Source organism: Oncorhynchus gorbuscha, linkage group LG17 (assembly GCF_021184085.1).
Source record: "Oncorhynchus gorbuscha isolate QuinsamMale2020 ecotype Even-year linkage group LG17, OgorEven_v1.0, whole genome shotgun sequence".
Taxonomy (NCBI): domain Eukaryota; kingdom Metazoa; phylum Chordata; class Actinopteri; order Salmoniformes; family Salmonidae; genus Oncorhynchus; species Oncorhynchus gorbuscha.
In genome coordinates, this window is record NC_060189.1 from 50384860 (window position 1) to 50398109 (window position 13250).

At 43.5% G+C, this 13250-nt stretch overlaps 1 protein-coding gene across 5 annotated transcripts in view; it reads left to right on the forward strand.

Annotated features, from left to right (window-relative positions):
* The window catches only part of LOC124001476 (sorbin and SH3 domain-containing protein 2-like), a 92157-nt gene that overhangs the window by 12869 nt on the left and 66038 nt on the right, over positions 1–13250 (forward strand). For 3 of the 5 annotated variants that reach the window (XR_006832790.1, XR_006832788.1, XR_006832791.1), the window contains exon 2: positions 10775–10884. The exons of the other annotated variants lie outside the window; for them this stretch is intronic. The gene's annotated coding sequence lies outside the window, so the exon portion shown is untranslated. The remainder of the gene's footprint in view (positions 1–10774; positions 10885–13250) is intronic. 5 annotated transcript variants of the gene reach the window in all.

Genomic DNA, 13250 nt, shown 5'->3' on the forward strand with positions numbered 1-13250 from the left:
TCCAACAGCAGATCTCTTTGTTTCTTGGGACCTAGAACTAGCATCTCTGTTTGGTCTTTAAAAGTAAAACATTTTCCGCCATCCACTTACTTATGTCTGAAACACAGGCGTCCAGGGTAGACCTAAGCTGTGTTGTCTGCATAGCAATGAAAGTTGACATTGTGTTTCCCCATGACATCCCCCAAGAAGTAGAATATATAGTGAAAACAGTTGTCCTAAAACGGAGCCTTGAGGAACACAAACTTACAATTGATTTGTCAGTGGACAAACAATCCACAGAGCGAAACCGATATCTTTCTGACAGATAAGATCTAAACCAGGCAAGAACTTGTCTGTGTAGACCAATTAGGGCTTCTAATCTCTCCAAAAACAATTGGTGATCAATGCTAACCTACAAAGCATTACATGGGCTTGCTCCTACCCTTCTCTCAGAGCAGCACAAAGGTCTAGGAGCACGAGGACAGATGCAGAGCCTTGGTCTGACACCATTAAAAGGTAATTTACCACTTTCACAAGTGCAGTCTCAGTGCTATGATGGGGTCTAATTATATTATTATATTCTAAAACCAGACGGACTTTTTTTGTATAGATTATTGGTCTTCAGGAAGGCAGTGAGTTTCTGTGTTTAAAACATTTTTTGAAAGGAATGGGAGATTCAATATAGGCCTATTTTGAATTTTTTTAAATTCATATTAAAAATTCAAAAAACAGTGTTTTTATACATTTTCTGGGTCAAGGTTTGGCTTTTTCAAGAGAGGCTTTATTACTGCCACTTTTCGTGAGTTTGGTAAACATCCGGTGGATAGGGAGCCATTTATTATGTTCAACAGGAGGGCCAAGCATAGGAAACAGCTCTTTCAGTAGTTTCGTTGGAATAGGGTCCAGTATGCAACTTGATGGTTTAGAGGCCATGACTTTTTTTCATGAATGTGTCAAGCAATACAGGATTTTAAAAAACTTGAGTGTCTCGATTGATTCTAGATCCTGGCAGTTCTGTGCAGACTCAGGACAACTGAACTTTAGAGAAATACGCAGATTCAAAGTGAAGTCCGTAATCTGCTTTCTAATGAGCATGATGATCAAATCAAATCAAATCAAATTTATTTATATAGCCCTTCGTACATCAGCTGATATCTCAAAGTGCTGTACAGAAACCCAGCCTAAAACCCCAAACGGCAAACAATGCAGGTGTAAAAGCACGGTGGCTAGGAAAAACTCCCTAGAAAGGCCAAAACCTAGGAAGAAACCTAGAGAGGAACCGGGCTATGTGGGGTGGCCAGTCCTCTTCTGGCTGTGCCGGGTAGAGATTATAACAGAACATGACCAAGATGTTCAAATGTTCATAAATGACCAGCATGGTCAAATAACAATAAGGCAGAACAGTTGAAACTGGAGCAGCAGCACAGTCAGGTGGACTGGGGACAGCAAGGAGCCATCATGTCAGGTAGTCCTGGGGCACGGTCCTAGGGCTCAGGTCCTCCGAGAGAGAGAAAGAGCGAATTAGAGAGAGCATATGTGGGGTGGCCAGTCCTCTTCTGGCTGTGCCGGGTGGAGATTATAACAGAACGTGGCCAAGATGTTCAAATGTTCATAAATGACCAGCATGATTGAATAATAGTAAGGCAGAACAGTTGAAACTGGAGCAGGAGCATGGCCAGGTGGACTGGGGACAGCAAGGAGTCCTCATGTCAGGTAGTCCTGGGACATGGTCCTAGGGCCCAGGCCAGTTGAAACTGGAGCAGCAGCATGGCCAGGTGGACTGGGGACAGCAAGGAGTCATCATGTCAGGTAGTCCTGGGGCATGGTCCTAGGGCTCAGGTCCTCCCAGAGAGTGAAAGAAAGAGAGAAGGAGAGAATTAGAGAACGCACACTTAGATTCACACAGGACACCTGAATAGGACAGGAGAAGTACTCCAGATAAACAAACTGACCCTAGCCCCCTGACACAAACTACTGCAGCATAAATACTGGAGGCTGAGACAGGAGGGGTCAGGAGACACTGTGGCCCCATCCGAGGACACCCCCGGACAGGGCCAAACAGGAAGGATATAACCCCACCCACTTTGCCAAAGCACAGCCCCCACACCACTAGAGGGAAATCTTCAACCACCAACTTACCATCCTGAGACAAGGCCGAGTATAGCCCACAAAGATCTCCGACACGGTACAACCCAAGGGGGGACCCAGACAGGCCGACCACAACAGTGAATCAACCCACCCAGGTGACGCACCCCCCAGGGACGGCACGAGAGAGCCCCAGCAAGCCAGTGACTCAGCCCCCGTAACAGGGTTAGAGGCAAAGAATCCCAGTGAAAAGAGGGGAACCGGCCAGGCAGAGACAGCAAGGGCGGTTCGTTGCTCCAGAGCCTTTCCGTTCACCTTCCCACTCCTGGGCCAGACTACACTCAATCATATGACCCACTGAAGAGATGAGTCTTCAGTAAAGACTTAAAGGTTGAGACCGAGTTTGCGTCTGACATGGGTAGGCAGACCGTTCCATAAAAATGGAGCTCTATAGGAGAAAGCCCTGCCTCCAGCTGTTTGCTTAGAAATTCTAGGGACAATTAGGAGGCCTGCGTCTTGTGACCGTAGCGTACGTGTAGGTATGTACGGCAGGACCAAATCAGAGAGGTAGGTAGGAGCAAGCCCATGTAATGCTTTGTAGGTTAGCAGTAAAACCTTGAAATCAGCCCTTGCTTTGACAGGAAGCCAGTGTAGAGAGGCTAGCACTGGAGTAATATGATCAAATTTTTTGGTTCTAGTCAGGATTCTAGCAGCCGTATTTAGCACTAACTGAAGTTTATTTAGTGCTTTATCCGGGTAGCCGGAAAATAGAGCATTGCAGTAGTCTAACCTAGAAGTGACAAAAGCATGGATTAATTTTTCTGCATCATTTTTGGACAGAAAGTTTCTGATTTTTGCAATGTTACGTAGATGGAAAAAGCTGTCCTCGAAATGGTCTTGATATGTTCTTCAAAAGAGAGATCAGGGTCCAGAGTAACGCCGAGGTCCTTCACAGTTTTATTTGAGACGACTGTACAACCATTAAGATTAATTGTCAGATTCAACAGAAGATCTCTTTGTTTCTTGGGACCTAGAACAAGCATCTCTGTTTTGTCCGAGTTTAATAGTAGAAAGTTTGCAGCCATCCACTTCCTTATGTCTGAAACACATGCTTCTAGTGAGGGCAATTTTGGGGCTTCACCATGTTTCATTGAAATGTACAGTTGTGTGTCATCCGCATAGCAGTGAAAGTTTACATTATGTTTTCGAATAACATCCCCAAGAGGTAAAATATATAGTGAAAACAATAGTGGTCCTAAAACAGAACCTTGAGGAACACCGAAATGTACAGTTGATTTGTCAGAGGACAAACCATTCACAGAGACAAACTGATATCTTTCCGACAGATAAGACCTAAACCAGGCCAGAACATGTCCGTGTAGACCAATTTGGGTTTCCATGATTTCCGTTGAAGTTCATGAATTTATCACTGCTGAAATGAAAGCAATCCTCTCTTGTTGAATTCTGCTTTTTAGTTAGCTTTGCAACAGTATTCTCATTCTCCTCAAGTAGTTTGGAAAAATAGGATGATGGAGTAGCAGCGAGGGCTCTTCGATACTGCACGGTACTGTCTTTCCAAGCTAGTAGGAAGACTTCCAGTTTGGTGTGGCGCCATTTCCCTTCCAATTTCCTGGACGTTCGCTTCAGGGCTCAGCTATTTTCTGTATACCAGGGACCAAATGTCTTTGTTTTTAAGGGTGCAACTGCATCTACGGTATTACAAAAGGTTAAACTAAGATCCTCAATTAGTTTGTTAAATGAGTTTTGTACTCTGACGTCCTTGGGTAGGTGGAGGGAGTCTGGAAGGGCATCTTGGAATCTTTGGGTTGTCCGAGAATTGATGATCCTTGATTGGAGTCTGAGCAGATTATTTGTTTACGATTGCAAATGTAGGCCAGGATAGGCCAGGATTATGAGGATAAACATTTACATCCAGAATATTCTTTTCCACGGGACAAAACTAGATCCAGGGTATGTCTGGAAATGATTTGATCCAGAGACATGTTGGACAAAGCCCACTGAGTTGATGATAGCTCCGAAATCCTTTTGGAGTGGGTCTGTGGACTTTTCCATGTGAATTATTAGTCACCAAAAATTACAATATTATCTGCCAAGGCTACAAGGTCCGATTTGAAAATTCTGTATACGGCCCACGAGACCTGTAAACAGTAGCTATAAAAAGTATACACACACAGAGTGTACAAAACATTAGGAACTCCTTAATATTGCGTTGCAACTCTTTTTGACCTCAATTTGAACAGCCTCAATTCGTTGGGGTGTGGACTCTACAAGGTGTTGAAAGCATTCCACAAGGATGCTGGCCGATGTTGACTCCAATACTTCCCACAGTTCTGTCAAGTTGGTTGGATGTCCTTTGGGTGGTGGACCATTCTTGATACAAGTGTGAAACCCAGCAGCGTTGCAGTTTTTGACACACTCAAACTGGTGTGCCTGGCACCTACTACCATACCCTGTTTAAAGACACTTAAATCTTTTGTTTTTCCCCATTGACCCTCTGAATGGCACACACACACACAATCCATGGCTCAATTGTCTCTAGGCTTTAAAATCCTTTAACTCGTCTCCTCCACTTCATCTACACTGATTTGAAGTGAATTTAACAGGTGTCCCCCGTAAGGGGTTACAGCTTTCACCTGGATGCACCTAGTCAATCAATGTGCCTCAGTGTATATGCCTTCATTTAAAAAAAAAAAATATGGACTCTTAGCTTTCATTTGGGTCCAATTTCATATGCTCCTATGATCTTCAAGTTGGTGCTCATGGGTACTTTTACATGGACATGACCTGTATAAGGAAGTCCCACCGCTGAGTTTCTTGTGACAAAGGACCCAATTGACCTTTACCCTCAGGCAGCGGGATATGACACGTTGTGTGTGTCCCAAATGGCACCCTATTCATCGGGCTATGGTCGAAAGTAGTACACTATATAGGGGTTATGGTGTCATTTGGGAGCTGGGCGCTATTTTCACAGCTTCAAGAGGGGTCGATGTTACCGGAAGACCAACCAGATTTTCTCTGTGTGAAAGAGGGCACACAATAGTTTTTTCTCTCTACATGTAGCAGGACTATTGTACTTTTCTGAAGTGCTACAGTGGGATTACAGTTGGTTTCATTTGATCCCCCCCTCTCTCTAGAAACAGCTATTGCTGAGTCAAGAAAATCCTCTAACGCTTTAGGCCGCTGTAGAATATTCTCGATATCAACACAAAGTACTGAAAGCTTAAGCCTGCAGTGTTTCAATTGTCAAAGTTCTTTCTGAGGTTTTGGAATGTACGAAGCCTAAGTTTCTTTAAGACCGTTTTCAAAGTGTCAAACCAGCTACTCCCTTTCCGGGTCTCGTTTATGTCCCGTTTGTTGCAGGCAGATGAAAAGTGCAGTGATTCACGGGGGTCAAAGGTCAAGCTCTCTCTGAAAAGGCACAGTGGTGGTGCCCCTCTGGCCCCGGCCCAAGGCTTGTTCCTCTGTGACCTTTCTGTGGGCACGGGGTAGGCTGAGAAAGTGAGCCGTAAAGATTACGGAGGAGGAAAGTATTCATGATAATCCGACATTCGTTTCGCTCTTTTTGTCTCTCGCTCTCGCTTCCTATTCTATTTCTGCGATGACACACGCTACTGGACGGTGTACCAGCTGCGAGAGTAATTTGAGCCAACGCCTCTGCAATAGGTGCCGGTATGGTGGAACTGGCATTTGGGTATGTAGAGGAATTAAGTGCTACACACACCAGCCATGTCACGCCACCCTCCCTCTCTCTGGCTTCCCCTCTTTCCCTTCCTTGCTTCTGTCTCTCCCGGGTTTGATGAAAGAGGTGTAGTGCTAAAGAAAGCCTCCCGTCTCTAAACCCTGCACCAGTCAAGTATGTGTAAATCCCGGGGTTGACACGTCCTAAGCCAAAATGCCAGAGCGCCCCCGCCAACAGTTTGGATGCTGTTACCGGGCAGAATGCGAGGGAAGTAGTGAGCGTGGGTGCCCGATTGGCTGCCGGGCGAGGCGGCAGGAAATGGGCCCGTCGGTGGGTCCCAGGGCAGAGGTGTGAGAGAGTCTGGGAGAGGTTGAGCAGGATTGATGGATGACTCGTGTCATAATGTTCATAACGTTCTTACAGCACTCCTCTATCATAGGAGAATAATGTTCCCACTTATGACATCCATCTCTCAACACTTCAAGACCCAAAACTTTGAAGGTTCAGGCTCAACAGTGAGATGCAGTTTATTTTATATGTGAAGGGTATGTCAACTTTAGCCATAGCCTATGTCGAATTCTATTTGGGGCCATTAATCTTATAGTGCTGTATCTAACCTTCACATGGCAAAGGTCACACAGCCTTCTACTGTATACTGTAGCTCTATATATGATTTAACTTAGGCCTAGTTTATGTTCTGTTAACCACGGCAACTCATTAACAGGCTATTATAACAGGTTTTATATAAGCAGCCTACCAGGACAGTGTTCCTCGTTATCCATAGATGACATATATTAAGCCAACCATAGAGTAATTATATTTTTATTAAGCAAACCACCCAAAAATAAACATGTCACTGGCTTTAAGGTTATTTATGGGATGTTTGCTAGTGGGGTGAAATATAGGCCTAGGGCCCCGTTTAAAAAATATATATTTTTGGTCCATCCCTAAACCGAGGTTGGATGTGCCCCAAATGGCACTCTATTCCAGGGAGAATGCATTACTTTGACCAGAGCCCTATAGGAAGTACACTCTCTATAGGGAATAGTTCATTTGGTACACAGACATCGTGTCACTGTAATTTGTATTTACCCTGCTCTTCTGCTTTTTATAACTTGTCACTTACTTAGCTGGGAATGGATGGACCCATATTGGCGCTGATAATGGATTGAGTGTTGAAATCAGGCCAGTGGGACGATGTTGACGTGCCCAGTCTAGTCCTGATTGGCTCGTGTGTGTGTGTGTGTGTGTGCGCGTGTGTGCCAACTTTTCGTCTCTGGTACTTTAATGAGATAATTCCAGAGCTGTTTGTGCACCATATTTGGTTAATACTTATTTATTTATAATTTATCAATGTCTGTATTACTGAAGTCTCTACTTGAACAGCAATCAGCAAAAAGGCCCAATTTGTGTTTAAATGCTGTAAGACTAGTCAGTACCAGGGTGGATGAAAATATCCCATTTATCTCTCTTCGTGACTAGATCTGAAATGGAACAGACTGGAAATTTCTCTCCTTCTGGCCCTCAGAATAACAGACAGAATGGCAGACCGCACCTTTTTAGGTCCATGATCGGTCTGAATATCCCCACCCCTCCCCCCCAAGGTTACATCATTAGCACATGTCAATTCTCAGCTCGTGAGATACCGCAGCTATCCCCGACACGTGTTCGATCGGCGGTTTTTAGCGCTACCAGTTGCCGCTTAATCATGACAGCTGACGCCCCAATCGCTGTGGTCCTCAAGGTCTCCGGCTTAGCAGGGGACTACCTCAGTGGCAGGAGACATGTTATCATGTCGTCAGCGCTGCTTGTTTCCATGGTGGCCGTCAGTACCTTTTTTAGAGGGGATTTGAGCATTACCACTTCATCATTGGCAGGGTGACAGAGGGACTCAGACTGTGCTTATCCGGGACGGGCAGCTGGCTGAATCGATGCTCCATTTACCATTTCGTCACACTGCATAGTTGCTGCACATGCAGTTGGATGAGTTTCTCTGGGCCTTCTTGTTAGCACTGCGCTAGCGGTTCAACTGTTGCTAGCTCTATTGCTAGGACTTAGTTTGTTGTTAGCATCAGTTAGCACCAGGTTGTTGTTGTTGACTTGTTGCTAGCTCTATTGCAAGGAGTTAGCTTGATGCTAATGGATACTAACAACAACCTAACTAGTTGAAAGTATTGGCAAAGACGGCACAGTATGAAGACAGGCAGAAACTGCTTCTCGTGACATTGGCTAGCTAAGCTCATGTACAGAAACACGTCATCAGGTCTAACGGTCGTCTCGCGCGCCGAACCGCGCTTGTTCATGCCATAAAATCAAATTCACTCCTTTTGATATAAAGTTGTTTTGGACTAAAACAAAAGTGTCAGTTTGTCACTTTCACAAAGTTGGAGTAATAACACGTTCAACTACTTGAAGACGTTGGCTCTAATCTAGGTTGTGCCTTTTTTTTAGATTTTGAGAAAATGAACAACTTAAGAATTTTCAAACCACAAACCCCGTTTGCTTGACAAATGTTCCCGGAAGTCTTGCGTTGTTGCGCAACTGGTATTAGTTAGCATCACGTTAGTTAGTCAGCATCAGAATCATTTAAACACCTATTCGATTAACAGTGAGTTCTGTTTCTCAAAGCATGTGGATGACCAAAATACTTCAGGTTGCATGACCTTAACTTTATAATTATGCAAATTATATGAAATGAAGTTAGTCCATGTTTTGTATGGTACCTTGACATACGAGTCGTCACATTTATAGCTCAATAATACATGATGTTAAGTAATGTTCAGAAGTTATCTATACAGACCGTTGGCAATATTTTTAATGCAAGAGAAACGTATAGCAGTGGATGGAGCGCAACATGTTTTTTCTCTCACATCACAGATGGGGAAAGCATTGTCCTCATCTCTCTAACAACATGAAACTCTCCATTTATCTGAGCAACGTTCACAGTGGGAACCACGGAATAGGCACTGTGCTGTACGTCAATGTGCCTTCCTGTAAAACCGCAGACCTCACAACCCGAAAAAGCTGCACCCCAAATGGCCAAAGTAGCTCTTGTGGTTGGCAATTATAGGAGTCACCCAAGATCCACAAGAAAAGGGAGTGGTTGTCCACAGTTTCTGTAGGCATGTATGCTATGGAAGCCTCTGCCTCAAAATGGCAACAAGTGAAACATTCCATTCCAAACACTCCATTCGGCTATTTCCTTGAAAGCTTCCTCATTTCCTTCATGGCCACCGATTTTTGACCTGACTTATCTTGATGAAAGCAATTAATTGAAAAACCTATCCAGTCTTGTCATCCATCTGTTTTGATTGGGAAGTAGAAAATGAAGCCATGTGTTATATTGGCACGAAGCCCATGAGAGAGCACTTGAGTGTGAGCCGGTGAAGTTCACCGAAGTTGCGGTAATGAATTGAGGCTCGTCCACGATGGCGAACTCCTTTTTCTTAAATATGTTGAATAATTTATCAGTATTGGTTACCGCATCAGTGACCACCAGTGGGTTTTTAATTTGACTCATCATTAAAGGAACCTAATAAACATCTCGGGGACCAGGCGGATGAAGCTTATGTTATGTTGTATGTCCCTTGCTGCATCTATTTGTGTCTGTCTGGTTTACCGCTGCGTTTAGAGAGGTGGAAGTTGACCAGTAGCTGTGTTACAGCATGGTATGACCAGCCTCTAAATGCAAGGTGAATATAGCTCTGGTTACATCACTTCCCTGCGACTAGCTGGTCGGGATAGGGTGGAAGGGAGGGTGTGTCCTGTGTGTGAGCTTAATGTTTATGCCCTCTGCGGATCATCACACTGAGCCTGGCCAACTTTTCTGACAGATGATCAAACTGTCAACAGCCGAGAGCGAAAGCTTGTGTACGGCATGTTCCATCAACCATTCAGAGACGGTATCAAATGTGGCTTGTTGCTCAACTTCCGTTTCTGTACAGAAACTCCACTTTTACATGGCCCTCAACAAGTGAATGGCACGGACGTAGCCGCTCAAATGGCGACGCCGGGGAGAGATGGTTGTGCGTTACCGCAAACGCCTCGTTCCATGCAGTCTACCCATTCCGTCCCCCTTCTCCTCCTATCCATTTTTCTTTTAACTGTGCTGCTGATCTGGCCAGAGGAATGCCTGTCTGCTACTGCACTGCTGGTGTAGCTCACGCCTGGGATGGGGAGGTGTGTGTGTGTGTGTGTGGTGGCTGTACGTGTGTGGTATGTATGTATGTATGTATGTATGTATGTATGTATGTATGTATGTATGTATGTATGTATGTATGTATGTATGTATGTATGTATGTATGTATGTATGTATGTATGTATGTATGTATGTATGTATGTATGTATGTATGTATGTATGTATGTATGTATGTATGTATGTATGTATGTATGTATGTATGTATGTATGTATGTATGTATGTATGTATGTATGTATGTATGTATGTATGTATGTATGTATGTATGTATGTATGTATGTATGTATGTATGTATGTATGTATGTATGTATGTATGTATGTATGTATGTATGTATGTATGTATGTATGTATGTATGTATGTATGTATGTATGTATGTATGTATGTATGTATGTATGTATGTATGTATGTATGTATGTATGTATGTATGTATGTATGTATGTATGTATGTATGTATGTATGTATGTATGTATGTATGTATGTATGTATGTATGTATGTATGTATGTATGTATGTATGTATGTATGTATGTATGTATGTATGTATGTATGTATGTATGTATGTATGTATGTATGTATGTATGTATGTATGTTCAGAAGCAGGTCCTGTCACTTTATCCACTCCCCATACACATTCCCACACACTCTGACACCCCCCTACTCTAGGGGTAACTTTCCAGTCCTGTAGTTGCAGCATGTCTGTGTCTCAAACTAGGGCTATCTCATCACTGCTTCACCTAAACAGGGAGCTCTCTCTCCTTTTTAACTCTCTTTAACTCTGTTTTCTCTTCTCTCTGTTGCATCTGTGTGCTTCCCAGGAACGGACAGGCTAGTCTCTGGATTTAAAGCCTGAGGTGGAGTGTGGAATTGTGATCGCCGATGTCCGTCTAACCCAAATAAGTCTCCCTGCTTTTTGATTTTTATGACGGTAAGATTTGTTTTTGGGGCACTCTTGCACTTGCTGTCTGTAAATGAAAGGTCATGGGTTTTGCTGTGTTTGCAGTTGTAATGTCAGTCAGAGTAGGCTTTGTTTGAATGGACATGCCTCACAAACCATAGGCAGTCAACCACTTGCGTATTAGTGGACTGGATGTATGATATTGATAACAATTCATAAGTTATCAACAATGAGGGGCAAATGTGAATGGTATAGTCCAGCAGTAATTATTTGCACTCCAAAAGTATGAATAATTAATTAAGTAGTGATAAACAAGTATTTATTTTACTTTTTTTTTAAAAAACGTTTATTAAAGTTTATTTGGGTAATTTATTGTTTTTGATTGAGAACCTGTACTTTTATTTTTTTATTTATTTTATTTTTTTGTGATATGATTAGATTGGCTACTATTTGTCTGTTGGAACAGAACAGTACCACTACATCGCAGCACTACACCATAGCCAAACCCAACAGTGGACAGGACAAAAATGGTTTCAATGAAAACTGAGGTTTTTCTTCCCTAACCTCAAAAAACCAGTATTCCGCTTTCATTTGGAACACGGAAACGTCAAACCCAAACCAGGCTCTTCAAATAACCTACAATACAGGCCACAAAGACAATACGTTGCTTGCATTTTCACTTCTAACATCTTGGCTGCCTGTCAAAATGATGTATGGCCTTTAGTGCTTTTGCCTCTGCAATCTTGTCAATGCTCATCATGTTTACACAGCCTCACTGGTCCTGTGCCACTTGTCTGTCTTGAACCCTGATGTGTCATCATATTGCAAATGCAACAAGGCTAAAATAATGAGAGGGACAATGGGGGTAAGATGGAGGTAGTGGAATGGATTTAATTTTGTGTCGTACCAGGAAGACTTCCATAACTCTCCAATTTGAACCCATATTGAAAGCGAACCGAAACCAACCAATTCCCCAAACCCTCCCCTGCTTTTCTCTCCCTCTCCTCTCTCCCTCTCCTACTTCATTCTATCCTTTTAACTTCCACAGAGTGCATCAACACCAGATCTTTTTTTATTTTTCCCCCTCTACAATGATCTGTCCATTAGGCTAGTCTCTGAGGTGTTGTGGAATGCCACCTTGACCCCCCCACCACCACTTGAGTCCACACACACATGCAAAGAGCGAGAGAGAGCGTGCAGCTCGCTTGGCCCTTGTTCCCCCTGACCACACACACGCACACGCACTGGGACACTTTGTTGCATGCCCAATGGCAAATGGGACAGAGACATTTTTACCCCTGCAGGGTTGTGTATGCACAGTGATCAATCGATAGGGCGTTAATGGATGGAATGTGGTTCAGTTTTATTTAGAGGCAAGGGATGTCAGTTTAGTTCAGGAAGAGGAGGGCCTGACTGACAAATAGCCAAGAGGTCTCAGTTGAAGTATTTGCAGATGTATCATTAGTTAGGTTGAAAAATGTTGAAGATAAATGTCTGGTTTGGCAACTCATGTTTCTTTTTTTCATCTTCCTCATACCATCCAGTTTAGGGTCATTTGGTAAAAGGCCCTGTCATACGCAAGGACAAACGATCTTCCAAAGATTGCTTTGCAGCGATCAGTGAAAAACAAGCCTCTTGAGTTACAATGCCGTGTAAGAATGTGAAACTCGGCAAACACGAAAGCACAGATACACTTATGCGTGCATACCGAAACCACACGCGTACAAACACATGCATGCTCACACACACGACGGAGGTTAGCAAAAACACCCACAAGTGCAACAGCACCCACAGACATGCATACACCGTAACACACACATTTTCAGGACTATGTCATGTCTGCCATTGCTTACCCGTTAGCTGGGAGAGTAGTGTGTCAGGGTTGTGTCACAGCTAAACTCTTTAGGCCTGTTGCTATTCGACAACGGCGATGAAAACAGACGTACGTTTTGTCTGTAACAAGAGCCCAAATCACCAGGAGGGTACTTTAAAGTATTATCCTGGTACACGGAATAAAAAGATTGAGACTGCTACCAAAACAAGGGCTCTCCGATCCAACTCCACACACCAATAATATAAGAGTTTGTCTTTGACATTCTTTACATTTCAAACCTTTTGACTTTGTCACCTTTTCCAAGATACTTTGACCTCTTGAGTCTATAAACTTTGTTTGCACCGGTGACCTTTTTTTGAGCCATGTGCCCTACGACCTCACTGTGAAATGTTGAAGTGGGAGGAAGTTGCCTAATTGCTTCTGGATAAGACCATTTACTAACGGACTAGAATGTAAACGCAAATAGAGTTCTCTCCCTGCTCCAGATCCCCTCCGGGAGCCCCCTGGAGGGCAAAAGACCCTGTCTAAGGGCCTCTCGCCCTTGTATAAATACCCCCTTATC